Genomic DNA, 25,881 nt, shown 5'->3' with positions numbered 1-25,881 from the left:
TTACCATACTATCATTAAAGCTCACATTAACTGACTGTACAGCATTTATGTTCATTCAGCAGATTAAAGACCATCTGGACCTGGAAAACATCGGGGCTAAAAATTAACTTGCGTTAAGATTCAATTTATTCATAAGACGGAGTAGAACAGGATGTAAATGCAGACATTATTATGGATTTTATTATTATATTAAGGACAAGAAACTGAACCTATTTTTACCAAATAGTACCCAGCTTTAACTCAGACGGTATGCACTGGAGTCAGCTTGAAAGTGTGTCAAAATAACTCCATACAATGTCATGTTCCAGTCTCCAAGCCTGTTAGCTTATTTCTAAACTTAGGTTATTGTTTAGATGAACTACGTAAATGACATAGGAATGTACTGAATGTTCTGCAGAACAGATGCTGACGTAAACAATCCTCCATTAACTACTTTCAGTCACCCTATTAACTGAAGTGCTTGTTTTCTTACATGTTATACAAAAGGGAAGCTAGTAAATTAATTGTTCCACAGTATTGAATGCAAAATACGTCTGGCCTAGACATGGTATGCTACTAAATAAATGCTCTTGCATTGTCAAATAATTCCACTTACAAATTCATAATATTTTTCTGTCTGGGATCAATGCAAGACTTATGAAATTGCACTGCAACAGTACACTGGTAAAATATACAATAATGCAATACATTAATGTTCCAGTTAAAATCTCTTTCAGTTTGCATAGTACCCAAATTTGGATGGAGTCATATGGATAAGAGGGATGGATATGGGCCAAACGCAAGCAATTGGGACTAGCTTAGTGGTTAAAAAAAAGGGGCGGCATGGACAAGTTGGGCCGAAGGGCCTATTTCCATGCTGTAAACCTCTATACTCTATGAATACATGTTCTGAATTCACTGTTAGATGGTAGAACTTTACAGCCTTCAAAACTGAGTGAGGTTCAACAATTTCAGATCATAAACTCTGCCTTTGTTTTTTTTTCAGACAGTAGCTGTTTGGTGATAATTCTGCTATTTTATTTACACCTCTAAAACAATCTTTTGTTTCTTTCCTTGTTCCATTACCATCTCATTTTTCTCTCTGCCATCATCCCTTTTAGTCATTCAATCTCTCCTGCCTTCTGCCCTTTCACAGACTTTCCTTCCTTTTGTTCTTTCCCCTCATACTTGCTTAAGCACTGGCACAGATCTTTTGGGCTGAATGACGTATTCTTGTTCTGTCCCTCAAAACATCTGTATAGTCATCATCCATGATGTGGAGATGCTGGCGTTGGACTGGGGTAAACACAGTAAGAAGTCTGACAACACCAAGTTTAAGTCCAGCAGATAAACAGAAAGCAAATAAATCGGTTGGACTTAAACCTGGTGTTGTCAGATTTCTTACCGTCATCATCCAAACATGGTCTACCAATTATTGTTCAAAACTGAGGAAAATAAAATCCCAGAGAAGCCAATCAGCACAAATACAATGCAACAAATAAAATTTGGCTACACGTCAGCAGCAGACAGATGCAATGCCAGTATACAGCATGAATAATGATCAGTGCAGTGCCACTGCTATTAGCATTCTATTTGATGGAATACCCAGTTGTTGCTTACTACTGGGAAACCAGGGCAAAGAGGTCATATTTACAGAATCATTAAAGAAGTTTATGGATACCAGTTTCTATAGTAACCACATTATTCAATAGCTTTACGTCAAGTATTGTGTTAGGGCTTTATTACTGTTACCAAAGCAATCTGCATTTTAACCACAAGATCTTGTTTACATGTTTTCAGTCTGAATGTGTGATATTTCAGCCTTAAACCAGATGAATGATTAGCTTATCATCCAGTTAGCGAAGATGCAATGTTTATGAAATAATTATTTGATTAGTGAGTTCTTTTCATTTAGTCCTCAGAGGTGGTTTAAAGTATATGTACTCAATTTTCCTAACATTAAAACAACTGTAGTGTATTTACGTGAGATCTACAAAAGGATCAAGTATAAACAAACTGGATTTTTGCAAACCATCTGAATGATAACTATCTTTTTCAACAATCAAATAATTCAAGTTATGTATTTTACAAGACAAGACCACAAGACAAAGGAGCAGAATTAAGTAACTCAGCCCATCGAGTCTGCTGCGTCATTCAATCATGGCTAATATTTTTCTCATCCCTATTCTCTGCCTTTTCCCCATAATCCCTGATCCTCTTATTAATCAAGAGCCTATCTATCTCTGTCTTAAAGACACTCAATGACCTGACCTTTACAACCTTCTGTGGCAAAGAGTTCCACAGATTCACCACTCCTTGGCGGAAGAAAATCCTCATCTCTGTTTTAAAGGATTGCCCCTTTAGACGGAGGTTGTGCCCTCTGGCTCTAGTTTTCCCTACTAGTGGAAACATTCTCTCCATGTCCACTCCATCCAGGCCTGTAAATTTCAATAAGATCCCCCCATTTCTTTCTAAACGCCAACAAGTACAGACCCAGAATCCTCAACCCTTATACGACAAGCTCTTCATTCCAGGGATTCTTGTGAACCTCCTCTGGACCCTTTCCAAGGCCAGCACACCCAATTTTAGATATGGGGCCCAAAACTACTCACAGTACTCCAAATCAGGTCTGACCAGAGCCTTATACAGCCTCAGAAGTACATCCCTGCTCTTCTAATAAAGCCCTCTTGACATGAATGCATTTGCCTTCCCAACTGCTAACTGAACCTGCACGTTAGCCTTGAGAGAATTTTGAACAAGGACTCCCAAGTCCCTTTGTGTTTCTGATTTCCTAAGCATTTCCCCATTTAGAAATTAGTCTATGTCTTCATTCCTCCTTCCAAAGTGCATAACCTGACACTTTTCCACATTGTATTCCATCAGCCACTTCTTTGCTCACTCTCCTAACCTGTCCAAATCCTTCTGCAGCTCCCCCTGCTGCCTCAATACTGCCTGTCCCACTACATATCTTTGTATCATCTGCAAACTTAGCAACAGTGCCTTCAGTTCCTTCTTCCAAATCCTTAATATATATTGTGAAAAGTTGTGGTCCCAGCACTGACCCCTGAGGCAAACCACTAGTCACTGGCTGCCATCTTGAAAGAGACCCTTTTATCCCCACTCTCTGCCTTTTGCCAATTAGCCAATCCTCTATCCATGCCAGGATCTTACCCTTAACACCATGGGCACTTATTTAACAGTCTCCTCTGCGGCACCTTGTCAAAGGCCTTTTGGAAATATAAATAAATCCTGTCCACTGGTTCTCCTTTATCTAGCTTCCTTGTTACCTTCTCAAAGAACTCTTAACAGATTTGTCAGATATGACCTCCCCTTAATGAAGCCGTGCTGACTCAGCCCTACTTTATCATGTACTTTCAAGTACTCCGCGATCTCATCTTTAATAATGGACTTTAAAATCTTGCCAGTGACCGAAGTCAGGCTAACGGGCCTATAATCTCCCACCTGCTACCTCCCTACCTTCTTAAACATTAGTTACTCTCCAGTCTTCTGAGACCCTCCCTGCTTCCAGTGATGCTTGAAAGATCACCAATACCTCCAATTTCCTCAACTATCTCTTTTAGAATATGTCACAAACATTGAATGTTTAGACCTAATTATTGTAGCTATTATTGGAATTTCACCTTAAAAATAACTTAATGTTACCTTCCACTGTAGTATTGCACAATAACATTAATGATTCAAAGTGCCTTGACAAATATGTTTACACAACTTAAGATATTTACAAATAAATAAACATTATTTGACAGATCACCAATAGCACCATTGATAATGAGCCAATTGTGACATTGGGTCTTCTTAAAGACTTCTCCCCACCACTCTCATTTCCAACTTGTGCAAGGAACTTTTTGTTGCAAAGATTGAGACCATCTATTCAGCTGCCTGTGTTATCAATCTTTTCTTCAGCTTACCAAGCAAACATGTCCCCAAGAATCCCTGCCCTGGCCCTCAATGTGGATCTCCCATCTCCACTCATGCCCTCTTGTCAATCAGACCAATCTCCTAGGCTCAGAACTCTATTCCTACTCATAGAAATGTCATGTTGCCACTTAAATCTATACCTAACCCTTTCTTAACTACTCACGCAAGATAGGTTGCCTTCACATATAGTCTTAGAAGTTTTCCAGACATGTTCTTACTTTCTGAATTACACATTCTGCAGCTCTTCAACACCCGTCAGCTTTGAACCAGCCAAAACATGTGATGGCAAAAATTTCAGACTGCAGGAAGTAGGAATTAGGCAAAGTTGTGCAAGTTAATTTTTTTTAATAAAACAATAGTTGGTAAATCTCAGCTCTATATTAAGTGTGACTCACTTAGAATCTGGCACTGTAATTAAGAAAAAACAAAATTGTCTCAGCAAATTTCTGTTATCACAACAGAATAGATAAGAAATACATGCAATGAACTAGAACGTAGATGTTAAGCAGAATGATGGGACATAATCCAATTTAGTACATAGCATCTAAGTGGAACATCTTAACAAAAGGCTTGCTCTGCAACATCCCAGACTTCCAGTATTCCAGGAAGGCATTAATTCCTACCAATCTGGCACTTAAAAATGTCAGATCAATAGTACTGGAAACAGGCTGTGGCAGATTTATAAATATTTTAAAGAACCAAGAACAAGGATTATTTTCCATGAATCACGCTTCACGAATTTTGACACCTTTTCTTGGCATGTTCATACGATTCTCTTGCTCAGCCTTTTTGGCAAACGTTTATTTTATGTTTCAACAAGCAATGGCCTCAAACATCTTGCCCAACAACACCTCACCCAATTCCTGCACATTGCATAAATCATCGATGGTGGAAACCAAATTATCCTCAACAGCTTTGAAGCTTTCAACACATTCAATCAACTCAATATTAGATTTCAAAGTGGTGACAATCTCAAGGTCAGCAGATTCCAGAAGTTTCCATTTAAGCACAAAGTTTTCTTAAAATTTTCTCACGTTCTCTAAAATCTGACCAGTTTTCCACCATCTTGGTAACCTGTGATTTTATGGTTTTGGGTCTGGTCTTTTATTCACCACTTATTTTAGAATTGTGTAATTTCCTTGCTTAAAGAGTTCAGCTATTTTTCATTCAGTGCAGCAAGATTCTTGAATTTTTTTTTCCCCCCGATGAAACAAACATTAGATGTGAAAATACAAGGATGCCAGAAACTAGCGTGAAACAGGAAATATCCACTGACATGTATTCAAAGATGCTGGACCCAAAGAAATTTGATCCTAAGCTTCAACTTTATGACACCACTGACTTGTGATTGCCAAAGCAGCTTACCAGTCTGAAATTCTGCCAGCTGTAACTTTATAACAGTAGCAGATATGTCTGGGGTTGTCAAATTGGTGATGGTAAAGCTTGGGCTGACACAGGGTGCAGCATTTTTGTGGTGCCACCTCCTACAGAAACGTAAGTACAAGGAAGTTATTTTGCGAGCAATGTGTCTCAGCCATTGAAGGGCTACCAATTAGCTTGCCAGGGTGAAACTGCAACCCAAATATTTTGCCAAGAGGAGTATCAGTGTGTGTTAATTTCTTCCCCCTTCTCAATTAAATATCAGGTGAAATAGCTGGCTGAACTCCTCCCCCCGCACCCTTAACTAAATTTCTGTTAGCTACAAGACTTGACTGCTTTACTGGTAATTGAAAAGAGCTGAAATACAAACACATTTCATCAACGTTCAAAATGATGGTAGTTCAGGGGGATTGCTGAATTGGTTTACAAAATCACCATTCTCCAACCATTTCATTATCTGTGAAACTCAACTCTTCTATCAATATTAAAACAAACTGCTTCTCACAGTTGTGTGCACACGTGTTGTGGTGGTGGGGCTCTTCAACATTCCAATTCTCAGTAAAGTGCAAGTGTAAAATAACAATTAGCCTCAGTTGTAATACTTCTATAATTGAACAGAGTCAACACTCTGGATCCTGGTCAGTATTTCTCCCCCCTCCCCTCCCAGCACCGAAGAGCTGGTCATATGCACTACAGACCTACGGCTGAATCTAGAAATTTCCAAGTCTGCATTCCAGGCTTATTTTTTTTAAAATCAAAGGACAATCAAGGAAGATCAAGGCAAACATTTTCTTTCATTTTATTCCTACATTTTAATTTACAAGTTTTTACAGTTCTGGGGATGAGAGTATCTGAATGACCCAGACTACCAATATTGCTCTTTAATCTGCCGAAGGCATATTTTACATCTGAAACTGACACCTGATTTTGCAGATCCAATGGACATGAGATGGCAAAAAACTGTTGAACAGCCATGGACTGAAACCATGATTCTAATTCTGCTGATGACCATTTTACAGGGCCAGGGAAAGGGTGCAGGGCAGTATGCCCACTTACCCCAATCAAAAGGCCCAAGGTCAAGCCTTTCAGGAGTTTCACTGGGGTAGACAGGCTTTGGGAGCCTTTCATGCATCTGCTGAATGATAAGAGATGGGAACGGCTGTGGAGGCAGGACAGGAGGCCAGTTAAAGGATTTTTAGGGACTCAAGGATCTCATTAGAAGATACTGTTTAAGGAACATTGGTGAGTTTCTGCAGTGCACTTTGTAGATGGTATGCAGTGCTGCTACTGCGCATTAGATAGGATGTCAATCACGCAGGCTGTTTTGTCCTGAATGGTGCCAAGCTTAGAGTGTTATTGGAGCTGCACCTATCCAGGCAAGGGGACAGTATCCCATCATATTCCTGACTTGTGCCTTATAGACCATGGACAGGCTTTGGGGAGTCAGGTGTCAAGTTACATACTGGAGGAATCCTAGCCTCTGATTTGCTCTTGTAGCCACACTATTTGTATGGCTAATCTAATTGAGTTTCTGGTAACCTCCAGGATGTTGATAGGGGATTCAGCAATGGTAATGCCACTGACTGTCAAGTTGGCGATGGTCGATTCTCTCGTAGGAGGCAGTTGTTGCCCGACACTTGTGTGGTGCAAAGATTACTTGCCACTTATAGCCCAGGCCTGGATATTGTCCAGGTCCTGCTGCATTTAAACATGGGCTGCTTCAGTATTTGAGTCGCTGCAAATGGTGAACATCGGCGAACATCCCCACTTCTGAACTTATGATGGAAGGATGGTCAGTGATGAAGCAGCTGAAAATGGTAGAGCCAAGGACACTCTCCTGGGGAACTCCTGCAATGATGCCCTGGAGCGGAGATGAATGACCTTGAACAACCACAACCATCTATCTTTGTGCCAGGTATGACACTAATCAGTGGAGAGATTTCCCCTAGTTCCCATTGATTCCAATTTTGCTAGGGTTCCTTGATGTCAAGAGCATTGTCACCTCACTTCTGGATTTCAGCTCTTTTGTCCACGTTTGTATCTAGGCTGTAGTGAGGTCAGGAGCTGAGTGGCTTTGGTGGAACCCAAACTGAGCATCAGTGAGCAGGTTATTGCTGAGTACTACTTGATGACTCCCTTCCATCATTTTATGATATTCAGGTATAGACCGGTGGGTGATAATTGGTTGGATTGGATTTGTTCTGTTTTTGAGTACAAGATGTACTTGGGCAAGTTTCCACATCGCTGAGTAGATGCCAGTGTTGTAGCTGTAGTGGGATGGGCTGGACAGGTTCTGGAGCACATCTTCAGTACTATTGCCAGAATATTGTCAGGGTCCTTAGCCTTTTCAGTACCTCAGCTGTTTTTTGACATCATGTGGAGTGAATCAAATTGGCTGAAGACTAGCATCTGTTATACTGGGGACCTCAGGAGGACATCGAGATGGATCATCCATTCAACACTTCTGGCCAAAAATTGTAACAAATGCTTCAGCCTTTTCTTTTGCGCTGATGTACTTGGCTTCCCCATCATTGAGGATGGGGATATTTGTGGAGCCTCCTCCTCCAGTGAATTGTTTAATTGTCCACCAGCATTCGTAGCTGGATCTGGCAGGACTACAGAGCTTAGATCTGATCTGTTGGTTGTGGGCACTTAGCACTATCACTTACTGTTTATACAAGTTCTGCATTGTAGCTTCACCAGGTTGACATCTGATCTTCAGGTGTGTCTGGTGTTGCTCCTGGTATGCCTTCCTGCACTCTACATTGAGCCAGGGTTATTCTCCTGGTTCGGTGGTAATGATAGAATGAGAGATATGCCGGGCCATGAGGTTCCAGATTGTGTTTTAGGACAATTCTGCTGCTGCTAATGGCCTATGTCTCAGGGATGTCCAGTTTTGAGCTGCTAGATCAGTGAGCAATCTAGCTCATTTAGCTTGCTGGGTAGTTCCAATCAATACGTTTAAGGACATCCTCAGTGCGAAGGCAGGATTTCATCTCCAAAAGGACTCTGTGGTGGTCACTCCTACTGATACTGTCATGGACATGTGGATCTGCAGCAGCAAGATTGGTGAGGATGAGGTCAAGTAGGTTTTCCCTTGTTAGATCTCTCACCATCTCTGGCAAATCCCATCTAGCAGCAATGTTCTTTAAGATTCAATCAGCTAGGTCAGTAGTGATGCTACCAAATCACTCTTGGTGATAGATATTGAGGTCTCCCACTCAAAGTACATTGGGGCAGCACAGTGGCACAATGGTTGGCGTTGCTGTCTCAGTGCCAGGAACCCAGGTTCAATTCCTGGCTTGGGTGACTGTGCAAACTTTGCACATTCTCCCCATACCTGCATGGATTTTCTCTGGGTGCTCCAGTTTCCTCCCACAGTCCAAACGATGTGCTGGTTAGGTGCATTGGCCATACTAAACTCTCCCTCAGCGTGCCGGAATGTGGTGACTAGGGGATTTTCATAGTAACTTCATTACAATGTTAATGTAAGCTCACTTTTAACACTAATAAATACAATAAGCTTCTGTAAGTGGTACAGAAATAATATCTAGAAGGCTGGGGAAAGTTGAAAAGAGAACTATAAAAGGTAAGTAATATTAATTCATTCATAAAAGATGATCTTACCATTCATATACCTATAGTTTGTTATTCTGGTTTTATAAAATCAATAAGACAATTCAAAATGGTGCACTGGGCAAAAGTTTAGAAGTTTAAAAGAAAACAGCTCAATTGATGTCACTTTGATTTTCCTCACAGGTAGTCATGATCAAATTGGTAATAATAATGCAGTGGAATTAAAAAGAACCTGAAACACAATAATAACGTACAAATAGCAACTGGAATCCCAAAAGAAATTCTGATTACGGGATGGACAGAAACTTGCAACCTACACAGAACAAGCAACAATGGCAGGACCTAAGAATTGAGACAAGGGTTCACACATGAAAGTATGCTTTTATTAATCTGTTCAGCTTCAACAGAGCTAATATAGAGGGAGATTTTCATTCTTAAAACCAGGAAAGTTATTTGGAACAAAGACATTTGTGTCCTAGACTCCACTGAGAAATGACAGAAACATTGAACTGTGTAGCAATCTGAAAATGTGACTTTAGGTTGCATCGTACCTGAAGGCATCACGGGATTGATGTGGAACAGTAGTTTGGAGTTCCGACAAAACTTGAATATAGACCACTAGGGTCTTTTGTCAATATAATGCAGAATAACTGAGATTTAGCTATCCTTAAATTGAAGGCAAGTGTAATTTTAATTTCCGCAGTTAACATTTGGCTTTCCATCTTCTCTTCTGCCCTTAGGCGTGGCAGAGATCAGAAGAAATCTGTCCATATTGTAAACTGAGGGCTTTTTCTCCTCCTCAATCTGGGTGTCCTATATTGGATGCATTAAAAATTGATACATCCAATACATTTGGTACCTTACTGTTACAACAAAATATTACAATGTCTAACATCAGCCCACAGCTTGCAAGAAGTCCCATTATTCCACATGACTGAGCAACAAAAGGTGAACCCAGAATACACACTAAACCAGAAAATAATGACAGAATCTGCCCAACTGTAACCTGGAAATTAACATGACCCAAATACAGGCTGCAGCAAATCTGTCATCCTGGATTTTGAACCATAATTCATAATACATCCAAAAGTAATAAACATTTTCTCTACAGCAATCAGTTCAATGTATGTTGTCCCCTTACTCCGTAATATGCATGTTCACATTTCATTTTGAAGATGATAATACAGCTCCCCAATGTTCAGAGGATAAATAGTAAGATTTGATGCGGAAGCAAGAAGAGCAGGGAGCTTTCAGGATCAACTCGTGCTTTCTACCGAGTTAGCTCAACTGGGCCTGGGACTGGAGAAATACAGAATGTAAATAATTCCTCATTTCCACTCAATCAATAACCTAGGAAGCTGCTATAAACTCCGAGTACAGGTAAAACAAGGACAGGATTGGCAATCCCAACAATGCATAACCTCCCACAACTCAATCAATGCTTAAAAAAACCCAACTGGGTCAACGTAAAAGGACCAGCAAGCTCACCGCACCTCAATATATTACTCCCTTCAGTGAAAAAGAAAAAAAAATGCAATAAAATGGCTTTGATTTCCTCTAACCTCTAAGGGCAGCACGGTAGCACAGTGGTTAGCACTGCTGCTTCACAGCTCCAGGGACCTGGGTTTGATTCCCGGCTTGAGTCACTGTCTGTATGGAGTTTGCACATTCTCCTCGTGTCTGTGTGGGTTTCCTCTGGGTGCTCCGGTTTCCTCCCACAGCCCAAAGATGTGCGGGTTTGGTTGATCGGCCATGCTTAAATTGCCCCTTAGTGTCCTGTGTTGTGTAGGTTAGAGGGATTAGTGGATAAAACATGAAGGGATATGGGGGTAGGACCTGGGTGGGATTGTGGTCAGTGCAGACTCAATGGGCCAAATGGCCTCTCTCTGTACTGCAGGGCTTCTATGATTACCAAAAAATAATTCTTCAGCACTTAGCAACAGATTTCAAATGATAAAATAAGATTTATAGCATTTAAAACTGGGAAGTGCCATTGTAACAAGCACTGAAAAGCCAACATAGAATATGCGGGGAGGGGTGCGGGGGGACAGGAATCCAACACTAAACAGCCTGAACCTAGCCAAATTTCTTAACTTATTCTACTGCCTGGAATGCATGTTTAAATGAAGATTTAAATTCCTACACACTTCCCTTCTGAGTTGCAGCTGGTTGGATTCTGGCTAATTATTATTCCAACTGATGAATGAATAACCTTTGAAAATTCAACTGGCATCATCAAGAGCACCCCTATCTGTACCTTCCAAAATGCATAGCTCTTTTATCTCTGGTTGTCCAGAAACATCACACAAATGCGAAGTTAAAGCTCAATACTTGGGTTTGATCCAATAAACCGCAAACATATATATAATGTGTTCCATTTTTAAAAGTTTCTAAATCTCTGACATGTCAGCAATGGCATTTATTTCTTCTGATCACCATCCCCACCGCAATGCAGACATGCTTAAATTGAAGCTGGGGTTTAATCAAATTGATAGAACACTGCACCTTTCATCTGTGTTGCTGTCAAAATATATACCCAGCTTTGATCACTCATACAGGTTTGCAATATCCTCAAAACCTCAGCAAATCTCAGGGAATTACTTTTTAATTTATTCTGATTGCCAGGCACTTAACATAATTTTGAAAGGTGACAAAATGGTTTTGATTGTCCCACGATTTACATCTTCCGTTGTTCTTCTGAATGTTTAAAGAAACTAAGAACTACAAATGTACAATCAGACAGCAATCACCTCCGAAAAAAAAAACACAAGTCGATTTTGGGGGAAAGGATGCAAGAATGAATTTTGTTAGTGGCCACGTAAACACTGTTGGTATCAATGCAGACGTCAAGAACTGCTGGGTCCTGACGTACAACAGGGTTTGACACAAGTTCAGGCTTCTTCATTTTGCTCAATTCTTTCACAATAAAAATGATATCAGAAGAGAAGCTTTTGCCCTAGTGTTTGGGATTAACATGAAGGATCATGTTTGATGCAAGCTGGATTGAGAAATACTAATTAATCAACACTGTTGAACACATGCTGCTGTCAACAGCTATTTATTAGAATTCATAGTCTAAGTTACCCTGAGTGCCTACACAAGTGTAAAAGCAGGAAACTACTATTGGCCCACATTATTAGAAATATAAATGAGAAGGAATATCCAGGACTTGATGGGGAATTCACAGAATGGGTCAATAAGCCCAGGACATTTGGATGGGGTGGGGGATGGAAATCAATTCTCAAGCAGTAAACGAGTGGAAACAGTACCCAGGTGAGTCCCCTGTGAATTACCTGGTGGGCCAGCAGCTGATTTGTCCGCCCACCATCAGCTGGCGGGTCCCAGTGCCATATTTGAACACCAGCCCAGCAAACACACACACACACACACACACACACACACCACTCTCTCCAGCTCACCCATGCCCCACTTGGCCTTTACCCACCACACCTGGAGCCTTTGTGCATCCCCCACCAGTAAATAATGTGGTTGCCCTCTGACCCCTTAGAGTTCTCATGCAGCCTGTTTGGGGCTCCGCTTCCCTCCCCTCAGTTTTCCCTCTACTTCTGTTGTTTTTCTTCATCCACCTCTTGCCCCTCTGTCTGCCATTGTGAGCTCTTGCCACTCACCACCCCCTCCTTGTCTTCATCAGCCTACCTCCTGCAATTACGTCACACTCACCCGTGTCGAACTTTGACCCAACTTGATGTTGCAGAAGGGTAATTGAGTCCAGAGGCACAGTACAAAGTACAAAGAACAAAACAGCCCGGGAAACAGGCCCTTCAGCCCAATGAGCCCGCGCCGCCATTTTAACATTCTGAGTCCCCCCTCCACACATGACCCTTGTTTATGCTTATGGAATTCCACACTGAGGAAAGACTAATTTAGGGACAATTTGTTACACCAGCCTAACAGCACATCTTTGGGGTGTGGGAGGAAACCGGAACACCCAGAGAAAACCCACGCAAGCACGGGGAGAATGTGCAAACTCCCACAGACACCGGCCCAAATCCATGTATCTGCACAACAAACAGTGATAGTCACTGAGCTGTCGTGTTGCCCAGCATCTGGTCCAGTTTAAGCGTATACTAACAACGTGAAGTACTAGGCTATTCTCGAAACAACCAAGAGCAGCCCTCGTACGACCCATTGCGTGTATGCCCCTCGTTGGACAACAAGGCGGACCGAAACGCCTGTGGATTAAAAGAGAAAAACATCAGTATCATCCACATCAGTATTGTCCATAACGTGTCCAAGGATCATCAGTTTGCGTGGAGGAGAGGCTTGTATGCTCCAATAAATCTGACAGGTGGAGGGGCATAGCAACCCCAGTGGCTGAGGGGGCAGATAAAGGCTGCAATGGGGAAGTGGTTCCAGTCATCACGGTTCACTATGTCACTGAATGTGGCCATCAACCACCAAGACTGTCTGGAACCAGGCTGCGCACTGGAGTCCCCATGCTAAACAATGTCACACGCAGGTCTCCGTCAGTCAAATGTAAAAGTCCTGTGGCAATGGAGGATTGCAACAGGAGGGCTGTGATTCCTGTAGGTCCCCAGCCAAGGTGGTGGACACAGGCACCTATCATGGGACAGAGCTGCCTTTGGGCATCAGTGACTCAGCAGCCCTCTTCAGGATATCCACTGCTCATCCCAAATGGAGAGGGGGGCTAGAAAAAGTACCGCAAAAATAGGCTGTCCCATTTCTCCTGGCTGAGTAACCACACCCAGCAGGATCACTGTCTCTGCTGTCAAAACCAGAAGCTGGAACGCGAGAATGTTCATTGACAACACAAAGTGCGGTCACCCAGAGAGACGAACTGCCATCATGTCTTGGAAACTAGCAAAGTATAACATTGACATTGTTACTGCTGGCAAAACCCTGCTGGTGTGGGAGATGCAGCTGAGAGAGGCCAGTGAAGGGTACACTTTCAGACCGTGACCCCCCATCAATGCAACTGGTTTCACCATGAAGAACAGGGTCACTGTCATGCTCTCTGAACTCCCCTCAAGTTTCAGTGAGAAGTTGATGACCCTATTCCTACATCTCAGCCATAACAATGCACCATCGTCATCAACACAAACGTTCCAACTTTAGATTCTAAAGTCAAAAGAAGGCTTTACTCTGGTCTCGACAACATCACTGCTTCCATCCCCAGGGACAGGGTCATCCATCCCGCATCGGACATGACCATGAAATGCGCAATGCAACCAATCGACAAGAACGGCATGAGGAGGGCCAGTGCCAGCGGCATTCTACTCTTAACCAAGTGCTCCCAATATTGCAGAATTGTGATAAATACAGGTTTCCACCAGAAGAAGCAGCTCAAAATGCAGCCAAGGCATTAGCAGTCAGGGCATTAGCACCTCCTGCGCTACATCACTGTCAGAGGCAGAGATCCAAGGGACATACTTGTCACAAAGGCCATGGAGCATTCCAAATATTGCTGGATAGACCATCGACTTGTGCGCTCAGTAATGGATAACTGCCTGGTGGCAAGACATCAGAGGGCCTGGAGAAAGCTGAAATTTGTGGCATTGAAGGACCTGGAACAGCAGGAAGGGTTCCAGGCCAAGTTGCAAAGTGCAATGAAGCAAGTGCCCAGCACTAATGTCATCTCCGTCCAGTTGCACTCAGAACAACTCAAGATCACCATCCTAGACATCTGTGCACAGACTATCGGGTTTGTGCCGCAACAGGACCAGGACTGATTTGACGCCAATGACACCACAATCTCCTTGAACGGACGCGAGCCAACCTTCATTGCCTGTCAAAGTCATCTACGTACCAGCAAAGGACAGCAGTGTACTACCAACTGAAGGCTAAGGTCCAGCTTCACAATTGTGACATGAAAACAACTGATGGGTGAAGACACATGTCCAGCAAAAGACAAAATTGACCACTATGGAAATCCATGACCTTCTGTTTGCAGATGACTGTTGTGTAATGGCTGATTCTGCACAGGACATGCAAAGAACGTTTGACCTCTTCGACACCTCCTATAAAAGGCTTGGCAGATCATTAAACACTGACAAGGTGAAGGTCCTTCAGCAACCTTCCCCAGACCAGATGAGCAGCCACCTCTAAGAGATTATCAATGAGGAAGTCCAATGAGTCAACTATACCAGTGCTGCCGTCTTTAAGCTTTGTCAATGTGTCTTTGACAGCAGGGACCTTTGGAAGTCAACAAGGGTCCTGGTTTATAAAGCTATTGTGTTAACCACCCTTCCTTATTGTAGAAAAACCTGGACAGTCTATCAACGCCATGTTAGCATGCTTGAGAGCTTCTATCAGCAGTGCTTGCATCAAAATCTGGGGGTCATAAGGGAGGATTGCTGGACCAACGCAAACACATCATGAAGCCGCATTTATCAGCATCAAATCCCTGCTCCTGCAGAATCAACTCTGATGGATGGGCCATTACGTTAGAATGCCAAGATATCACCTCCCTTAGCAGGTATCCTTTGCCCAGTTCTCTGTTGGCAAATACTTGAAGGGCAAAGAAAAAGGTACAAGGATTTGCTTAAGGCCACCCTGAAGTACAGAGGCGTTAACATCATTGGTGGGAGAAGGCGGCTGCAGACTGCTTGGTATGACTCCATCTGGTCCAGCAAGGCGCAAGCTGTTTTGAGGCTCAGCAACTTGACAGTGAGGCATTATGACAGGGATGGCGGAGGGGGTCAACCTGGAGCTGCAAATTCCACTACTCTGCAAAACCACATGCCCTCATTGCAGAAAAAAAACGTGGTTCCAGAGTTAGGCTCCTCATTTATCTGAAGATTCACCAGGCCTGACACACATCATTCTCTATTTCGAGGGACTGCCATTGATGCTGTCCATGAAGATAGGAGGTCAGGAACCGGTCTGCCCTGGGAGAGCAGTGTACAGCATTATGGCAAGTAGACTTTGCTGCACTCACCTAAATTCCCTTGTGAACTGAGACCACCTTGTGCCACTCTGTCAATCAGGTTTTAGATCGCCATAATTTCCTACTGGCTTGACACAAGATTGGAATGTTTGACAGGATGCTGACAGGGCTTGTGGTTTCCAATCTAAACATAATATGTTATCTCTGTTGTAAGTGATCAATCTTGCAAGCATAATACATTAGTTGAGATTATGGCAGATACAGCAATCTGATGACCAACAGAACAGAAAAAAAATCCATGATATGGAACTGAAGCGGGGGAAAAGAAAAGAGATAAATCCTCAAAACAACAGGGAATAAAGTGGGGGTGGTGGGGGGGGGGGGGGGGGGGGGGAGAAGAACAAGCCAGAAACATGTAGAATTTTCAACTCTCAAGCGTACAAAAATGTTGTCACAGTGGCCCCATTATCCTCTACGGAGAGGTTTCCCAAGACCCACTGTCAAACAAAAATGTTCCCACACATTGAGAGCTCTGGCAGCAGGACAGTTGGAAGGGCAAAAAGATAATTTTAGACAGAGTGGAGAACAAACAGTGATTATGCTGTTGCCTTTTTTTAAAAAATACTTCTCAGGGTTGCACGTCCACTATTTTGCAGTCAACAATAGGCTTTGGGAGAAAACATTTTTTTTAAAAAATCACCAAACTCAAAACTGCTAATCCCAGTAGCTAGATCAGATAAATGGTCTTGCTCAGGTCAAGTGTTAGCTTGAATTCAATCAAATATATGACATCACCTAGTGCAACTAATTTGCGGTCCTTCGATGATACAGGACAAAGGAAAGCTCAACGAACAATACAAAATGGTGAACCCTTGAGCTGGATTCAGCACCATGCAACATTGATGTCATACATGCCCATCTATTGAATCGTTAGGACTACTAAATTTAAGACTCCTTCCCTTCCAGAAATAATCTACTGCAAAACTCTACCCATATACCGGTTTCAGAACTGAATTTGGTATTACAGAGTTGGCATTGGAATACTTTACTACAGTAAACAGATCCACATTCTTATTTTCTTGTACACTAAATTCTGAGCTATGCTAACACAAGTACACACAGACCGTAGAGTACAGAACTGTAATTCTCTTTCTTAATTCTTCTTGAAATATTTATTCCGCTACAAATACAGTTCTAAGCAACAATTGGTTTAGATCAGAGTCTAGTCATTGGATCCACAAATCCATTAATGATAAAGTGCTTCATGAGATACTAATATTCTGGAGCAATATTAGAACAATGGAAATTTATGAGGCATGTAAATTCAGTAATTAAGACAAACTGGTTAAAATTCCTATCTGACAAATTGGGAAGAAATCTTTACTGATAGAAAAACAGCAAAAGCAACAAGAAAGGTTACATTGCAACCCCAGACTGACTCCAAATTGTCCTTTTATGCTTTAATAATTACAAAGCATAATTAGGCCTTGAATTTCATCCTTGTGATGATTACATGTAAATGATTGCGTTCCAGCCTATTTGAATTGTTCAAACATTTTTAACCAACAACACTTCATTGACAAGGCCAGCAATGTTGTTTAGTCACAAGAAACAGACAGTGGTCTCATTATTTTCTAACAGAGCAACTTTACTAGCTAACGTGAGGGAAAGATGTCCAGAATTCTCGGGTAGATACACGTAATGTCATGAAGAGATTAGTTTCACAAATTTCATTTACTTCACACATCTTAAATTTTATGCACTTTCAAGTGTGAGGAAAGACCATAAATAAAGTCTTGGCTCAAAATTAATTATGATTTTCCATTAGATTAGGACATGATAAGAGATGGTGCCTCAGAACTGCAAGTAGAATTGCAGTAAAATTTAGAAGCACTCAGAATCCCTGTTAGATTTATTGGTTCAAGTTTTACTGCACAGCCTAACCCTTACTTCCATAAGTGCAGAACAAATAGTCTGTTTTAATCTGTAATACTTTATTGCCCTTGAACTCAATGATCCAAATAAATTAGCAAAATTATTGCAAAATAAACATGATTTAAAAGCACTGAACTCGCATCTTTTTCCAGATTGTCTCTCTTCCCTCATGCCCTCTTTGAGCTCATCTTGTCTATAAGACTCACTTCCTGTAGCCTCTATCCTATTCCCTCTAAACTGATCACCCAACTTCTTCTGGCCCCTATATTAGCCAATGATGCAAGTGGCTCTCCCTCTTCAGATGTTGTCCTGTTGCGTAAACTCTTACTCATGCCTTCAATATATCTAGCCCCAACTATTCCAGCGAACTCCTGGCTGGTCTCCCACCTTCTATCCTCTGTAAACTTGAAGTCATCTAAAATCTTGCTGATCCTTGCAGCAAATCCTGTTTCCTTATCAGCCCTGTGCTTGCTGACCTACAGACCCCTGATGATTTTAAATTCTCACCTTGGTTTCAATTTTCATAGTAATTTCATTGCAGTATTAATGTAAGCCTACTTGTGACATTAATAAATAAACTTTAAAAGAAATCCCTCTATAGCCTTGCCCCCTCCTTATCTCTCTAATCTACCTCAATTCCACAGCCCTTTCAGGTATCTGCACTGCTTCAATTCTCTTTTGCATTCCCAATTGTAAATGCTCCAACAGTAGTGGCCATGCCTTCAGTTGTCCTGGCACACCCCCAAGTTCTAGAATTCCCTCCCTACCCCCCACTGCCTCTCTGCTCTCCTTCTTTAAGGCATCTTTATAAATTTTCTTTCTGACCAAACCTTTGGTCATCTAACCCATGAGGCTCAGTTTTATAATGCTGGTATGAAGTGCCTTAAAAATATTCATTGTGGTAAAATTACTATATAAATACAAATTGCTGCTTTGTGTAAAGATAATCATGGTATTAATGGATGGCCTTTGAAACAAACAATTCAATTGCCTTTTGGTGCAAGTGTTATTTACTGATTAATAATCAACAGGTCAGATATTATCCATAGTCCTTTGTGAGAAGGCATTTACTAATTAGTAAAGGCCCAAGATTATCATGTATTTTGCATTATAGCAGAAACACTGTTTAGTTATCTAAAGTAAATGTGAAATGAGAGAAAACAAGGCAAGTAAGAGATGAGGGGATGGGAGGGGGATGGCAAGTGAGAGAGGAGAAACGTAAAGTTATAGAAATGTAGCATGAAAAATGCGATCCAATTCAAAGAATAGAATTACAGAATCCCTACTGTGCAGAAGGAGGCCATTCAGCCCATCAAGCTTACACCAATAACAATCCCACCCAGACCGTTGCTCTGTAACCCCACTTATTTACCCTGCTAATCCCCCTGACACTAAGGTGCAATTTAGCAAGGCCAGTCCACCTAACCCGCACATCTTTGGACTGTGGGAGGAAACCGAAGCACTGAGGAAACCTATGCAGAAACGGGGAGAATGTGCAAACTCGACACAGTGACCCAAGACCAGAATCAAATCCAGGTCCCTGGCGCTGTGAGGCAGCAGTGCTAACCACTGTGCTGCCCAACTGCTTGTGGCACACACTGCAATCAAATTTTACTGCAAATCTGAAGGTTTATATCAGCAGTTTATTGAGGCAACTCAACATGCATTGTGCCACAGTGCCTATTTTTAAAAACTTGCTTTAGTTGAAGAGGCTCAACATAAAATATTCCTAGGCATTTTGAAAATTGAAGTTATTTTTTAAAGTTTTGAAATATAATCAGGAGTTTGATAATATGGTTATGCAAAACAAAATGGTAAATATTAGTGCGAGACATTTAGATTTGGGAAAATACATCTTTGACTTGCATAGCCCAAAGGAGAATAGTGCATTGGAAACAGTTCAAGTCTGAAACATCTGCAAATATCTTTAGATATTGTGTAATGCTTGGCATGCAGCTTGGAACACAACACAAACATAAACACGTTTTATCGCTTCTTAGGTCATCACAGTTCCATCACTCAAAATGAAACTCAATTTCCTAACTGGCAAAAACAGACAATCAACTTTTGAGTTTACTTACATTTGCAGACACAATTTTGCCCTGAGGTCATTGCTCAACTGCTCATTCACATTTCATAAAAATAAAAAAATGGTAAAATAAATATAATTAATCTCAGCCCAAAGAAACTTAGTCCAACTGCTGATCACCCACCAAAAAGAAAATCCCACAGCCCCTCAGCAAATCTGCAAGGCCTCTTTCTTTCAATGTTTTATTCTCTTTTCCTCGGTTCTGTTCTCTTTTTCCACTGGTGCCTTGGTCTCCATCTTTAGTTTTTCTCACATGCTATTCTTAACTTGGATCTTCCACTCTATAATCACTGCAACATCTTTCTTGCTATTTCCTCTTCCACCAGCATCTCATTTTCAAAGAATCATATCACATGAAAGTACTGCATTTGGCTCCTGTGCCTATGCCAGCAGGTTGAAAGAGCTGGTTGGTGAGTTCCACTTCCCTGCTCATTGCCTTGGGTCCTGCAATTATTTTCTCTTCAGGTATATATCTGATTCCCTGCTGAAAGGTGTTACTGAATCATTTTCTAGCATTCTTTTTATAAAGTGGAACACATTGCCGAACTCATCTCAAACATTTTTCCTCATGGGGCCTCTGGTTCATCCCCTGCCATTACCCTTAAATCTGTGCCCCTGTTTATTGACCCTTATGCTACTGGAAACAGATTCTCCTCAGTTACAAAAACCCTTTATGATTTTGAACACAACTATCAAATTCCCCCCCACAAACTTCTCTGCTCTAAGGAGAAACGGCACCAGTTTCTCTGACTTGTCCAAGTAACAGACGTCTATCTCCCCTGCACCTTCTCTTGGGTTACTATCCTCTCCAAGTCTAGAATTAGACATTAATACTATAACAAAAGCTAAATAATGCAGATACTGAAAATCTTAAATAAAAACAGAAAAATGCTGTCTCAAAGAGTTAAATGGACTGTAAACCTGAACTCTTGTTTCTCTCCCCACAGATGCTGCCAGACCTGCTGAGTCTTTGTAGCATTTTCTGTTCTATTATTATTGGACACAATTCATTAGCTGGGCCTAACCAGTCTCTTATGAATGTTTAGCATAATTTCCTTTTGTACTACATGCCTCTTTTAGAAAGTAATTGAACTGGTTGGCCTTTCAAACAGCCTTCTCAATTTGTCCCTACACCTTCAATCCCCAGCTCCCTCAGTTCCTGCAAACACTTTAAAACTGTTTCCTCTATACCTCCTCAATCTGCCTTCTAAACCACTCAATTTCATCTAAAAACCCAAGAACAGAAAAGAAATTGGAGTAGGCCTTACAGTTGCACCAACATTCACCACCATTCAATAAGATCATGGCTGATTTTCCAACATTCCCCACCATCCCTATATCCTTGATCCCCTTAGTAATTAATAATTTGTCAATTTCCATCTTGGATATATTCAATAAATGAACATACACAGTTCTCTGTGAATCTTTGGAATTTCTCATTCCAGTCTTGAGTTGAAGTGGCTGGTCGTCTCATATTGGTCCCAAACGACTGACCCCTTATTGTGAGAATGTGATTCTTTGTTTTAGATTATGTAACTACAGGTAACATCCACACAGCATCTACCCTGTTAAGGCCCTTAAGAATGATACATGTTTCAAAGAGGTCACTTCTCATTTGGCTAAATGCCAGGAAACATAAACCTAGTCCAGTGGTTCCCAAGACGCAGGAAGCTTACAGGTGTGCTGTGGGCTGGAGCAGGTTTTAAACAGCGCACACCGTAGGAGTCTGAGAAAGATCAAGAAAACAATCCCAGGATTGGGGCCTGGGAATGTGGCACTAAATGCAGCGGGAGGGGAACTGGGAGTATGGTGGATCCAGAGCAGGAGTATGGCGGATCCAGAGCAGGAGTATGGCAGTGGGCAGTGAGGAGAGAGGAGGAAGCAGGGATATAGCAAACCCAGAGGCCAGAATATAATCCACAAATTTAATACAACTCCACATGCCCCCAGTGACAATTACTAAAAATCCAGCAGGTGCCAACATTTAATCTCCATGGTAATGGGACACCCAGCCCTTGTATGTAATTGGTCACTGTTGGTTCATGACTACATTGTGGGCCATTTGTGAGCAATCGATTCAGCTGAAGAAATGGGTGTACTGTGGACTTTTTTGTCTCATTGAAGTGTGCTGTGTCACTGAAGAGGTTGGGAATCACTGACTTAGTCTTCTCAAATCTCTCCTCATAGGACAATACTCTCATCCCAGGAATCAGTCTATGAACCTTCATTAAGGCATGGTTTCCCAAACAGTTCCAGCCATGAAACCCTTTTGACCTCCCAAGAGTGCTGAGCAAATCCCTGAAAAACATAATTATTGTGCTGAAGAGTCAAAGCACAAAAAAAATGACTGTTTTGAGCAACAGGTGCAAACATACAAAAGCCTAATTTATGGAAGTTTTTTTTATTTCTTATATAAAAATCATAGAATGCCTACAGTGCAGAGTGAGGCCTTTCAGTCCATCCAGCCTGCACTGACAACAATCCCGCCCAGGTCCTATCCCCATAACCCCATGTATTCACCTTGCACCTGATACTAAGGGGAAATCTAGCATGGCCAATCAACCTAACCTGCCCATCTTTGGAGGGCGGGAGGAAACTGGAGCACTCAAGGAAACCCATGCAGACATGGGGAGAGTGTGCAAACTCCACACAGACACATCTAAGACCAGAATTGAACATAGTTCCTGGTGCTGTGAGGCAGCAGTGCTGCTAACACTGTGCCATCATGCCACCCTTTTTTTGTGTTTTTACTATCATTAAAAAGTTCTCTTACGAAAAAACATACTTGGGTCTTATCTTTTTAAGATTTTTAATTAGGGAGTATTATTGCTCTTTTGGTCCTAGAAGGCTATGTTTCTCCACCCCTTCCCCGCATGCCCTGTTCACCCATTCCTCTCAAGTCCTCACTCCTCTTCCGCTCTCGCAGGCCCTGCTCCCCCACCCCCTGGTTCTACTGAGTACCAGTATTTCCCAATCTCTCCTAGTTCAAAATGTTCTGTTTTAAATTTTTCATATTAAATGGATAACTTCACCACATTATATACTCCATCTGCCATGTACTTGTCCAATTACAATCTGCTGAAATCTATTTGCAGTCTCTTTACAACCTCCTTACAGCTTACTTTACCACTTACTTGGATACATTACACTTGGTCCTCTCACCTAAGTATAGATGTAGCTTGTAAATAGCTGAAGCCCAGGCATAGATTGTTGTGGTACCAAACTAATTACAGTCTTGCCAACTCAAAAACGGCACAATATATCCAGATTTGTGTCCGTGCCCATTTCACCAACATGTCTTCCGATTCCACCAATGCCCTCCTGCAGTCTGTCATAATCCAGCTCAGTGTTCACAAAATTTCAGAGTTTCATGTCATCTACAAATTCTGAGAATATGCCCTGTAAAGCCAAGTCCAACCCATTAAAACATATCAAAAAGAGCACTGGGCCCACACCAGCCTCTGGGTCACAACTGAGAACCTCCCTCTAGTCTGAAAAACAATGGCTCACTGCTATTGTCTTTCTGGTCTTTGGCCAATTTTGTATCCATGTAGGTACTGCCTTTTCAAGTCTGGTAACATGTCTATCAAGGGTTAGTTTATAAAATGCCTTTTGAAATTCCATATACAAATAATAACCGCACTACCCTGCATCAACACCTTTCTATTACTTCAAAGAACTCAATCAAATCAGTCAAACATGAACCGTCCTTAATAAATCTGCTGGCTTTCATCTACTAACTTGTATTTTTCTCAAGAATCAATTAATTTTGCCTTTAATCATTGTCTGTAAAAGCATCTACACCATCGATATTAGGTCATAGTTGCTGGATTTATTCCTCTCTCTTTTTAAGCAGGATATGACATTGGCAATGCCAGTGTTCATTGGTACCATTTTTACATCTAAGTGTAGGTAGCGGCAAAGCTTCCATTCCGCCTTTACTTTCCTCAGGAAAAAAGGATGCATTTCGTCCAGACTCCCACATTGAGCACAGCCAAACTTTTACCAACTCATCTTTCTCTTTCCCAATATCGCCCCTACCTTCTCCTTTACTGCTCTTGGCAGCATCTGCTTGAGGTGATGATAGAAACAAAGCACTAATTGAGCATCCTTTGTTTGACTCTTGCCTGTGCCACTTCCCTTTCGATTTCTCCTCTTTTCCATTTTCAATTACCCTCAATTTGCTTCTCTTTATCTTTTGCTTCATCTTTCTGTCCTCTTTCTTACTTCTCCCTTTTATCTTTTTTCAAGAACTTCTTTTCATGCTATTTCTTGCAGTTGCCATATGAGGAACAGAATGTAAAAGATGAGAAGGCTGAACTTTCAGAAAGGAAGTGAAGCAGGGTTCTTCAAAGGGAGCAGAGTTCGGACAGTGGTACGTTCAAAGAGGAGGAGAGAGAAGTGAACTGAACTTTCAAAAAGGGAACAGAGAACAGGTAGCTGGACTTTAGAAGGAGCAACAAATTGACAAGCCAGCTCATGCTAAATGTTGATCAGGACTGACTCAAAAAGGTCAGTACACAAAGCCCTTGTTTGCATAGAAGGTCAGGGTACTAGCCTTTTACCCTCAGGAATCTGAGTTCAACTCTGGTCTAGATTGTGGCTTAAAGCATTTCAAATGAAATTGAAGAGGCACAAGTCAAAGTAAGGAGACTAAATTAGTGCTTTGTGTCTATCACAAGAGACTAACACAACAGTAAAGGAGAAGGTAAGAGCAAAACTGGAAAAGATAAAAATAGATAAAGAGGAGGTAGTTAAAAGTTTAGCTGTGCTCAATGTAGGAGCGCTTAGTCTAGATGGAATGCATCCTTCTTTCCTGAGGAAAGGAAAGGTGGAATGGAAGCTTTTCTGCAACCTAGATCAATTTGAAATGGTTGTAAAGCCCCCAGTTAAATTGGTTGGACTAGTCATGTCAAAGACCTATCTACACCTGGAAGCTGACCCACAAAAGCTAAAAAGAGCAGATACTGGAAACTCAAAATGAAAATAGGCAGTGTCAGAAATACTCAGCAGCTCTGGCAGCATCTGTGAAGAGAGAAAGAAAGTTAAGTGTTACAAGTCAAAGAGGAGTGATATTTGACTTGAAACATTAGCAGTAATGAATGCAGTAGTGGTGTACCTCAGGGATCTGCTTTTGTTAAGTCATTTTTATAAATGACCTAGATGAGGGTGTAGAAGGATGGGTTAGTAAATTTGCTGACGACAAAGTTGGAGGAGTTGTAGACGGTGAGGATGGATGTTACAGTTTGCAGAGGGACATAGATAAGCTGGAGAACTGGGCTGAGAGGTGGCAAATGGAGTTTAATGCGGAAAAGTGAGAGGTAATTCACTTCGGTAAGAGTAACAGGAGTACAGAATATAGGGCTAACGGAAGGACTCTTGGTAATGTCGATGAGCAGAGAGATCTCGGTGTATATGTGCATTGATCCCTGAAAGTTGGCACCCAGGTTGATAAGGTTGTTAAGAAGGCGTACGGTGTGTTAGCTTTTATTGGTAGAGGGATTGAATTTCGGAGCCACGAGGTCATGTTGCAACTGTACAAAACTCTGGTGCGGCCGCACTTGGAGTATTGCGAACAGTTCTGGTCGCCACATTATAAGGAGGATGCGGAGGCATTGGAAAGGGTGCAGAGGAGGTTTACCAGGATGTTGCCTGGTATGGTGGGGAGGTCTTATGGAGGAAAGGCTGAAGGACTCGAGGTTATTTTCGTTAGAGAGAAGGTTAAGAGGTGACCTAATTGAGGCATACAAGATGATCAGAGGATTAGATAGGGTGGACAGTGAGAGCCTTTTTCCTCGGATGGTGATGGCTAACACGAGGGGACATAGCTTTAAATTGAGGGGTGATAATTATAGGGTGGATGTCAGAGGTAGGTTCTTTATTCAGAGGGCAGTAAGGGTGTGGAATGCCCTGACTGCAGCAGTTGTGGACTCGCCAACTTTAAGGGCGTTCAAATGGTCAGTGGATAGGCATATGGATAACATTGGAATAGTTTAGGTTAAAGGGTCATTAGACCCCCACTGGTCAGCGCAACATCGAGGGCCGAAGGGCCTATACTGCACTGTAACGTTCTATGTTTTATGTTCTACGACTAGGACTCTTCTTTGACTTAAAG

The 25,881-nt window shown here is 41.8% G+C and overlaps 1 protein-coding gene across 1 annotated transcript in view; it reads right to left on the bottom strand.

The window, feature by feature from the left end:
• borcs5 (BLOC-1 related complex subunit 5) overlaps positions 1-25,881 on the bottom strand; it is a 75,688-nt gene that overhangs the window by 2,968 nt on the left and 46,839 nt on the right. The gene's annotated exons all lie outside the window — the stretch shown is intronic.

The sequence above is a fragment of the Carcharhinus amblyrhynchos genome, chromosome 6 (genome assembly GCF_965287045.1).
Source record: "Carcharhinus amblyrhynchos chromosome 6, sCarAmb.v2.hapA, whole genome shotgun sequence".
Classification (NCBI taxonomy): Eukaryota; Metazoa; Chordata; class Chondrichthyes; order Carcharhiniformes; family Carcharhinidae; genus Carcharhinus; species Carcharhinus amblyrhynchos.
Note: the sequence above shows the minus strand (reverse complement) of the source record. Positions and strands in the feature narration are given on the sequence as shown.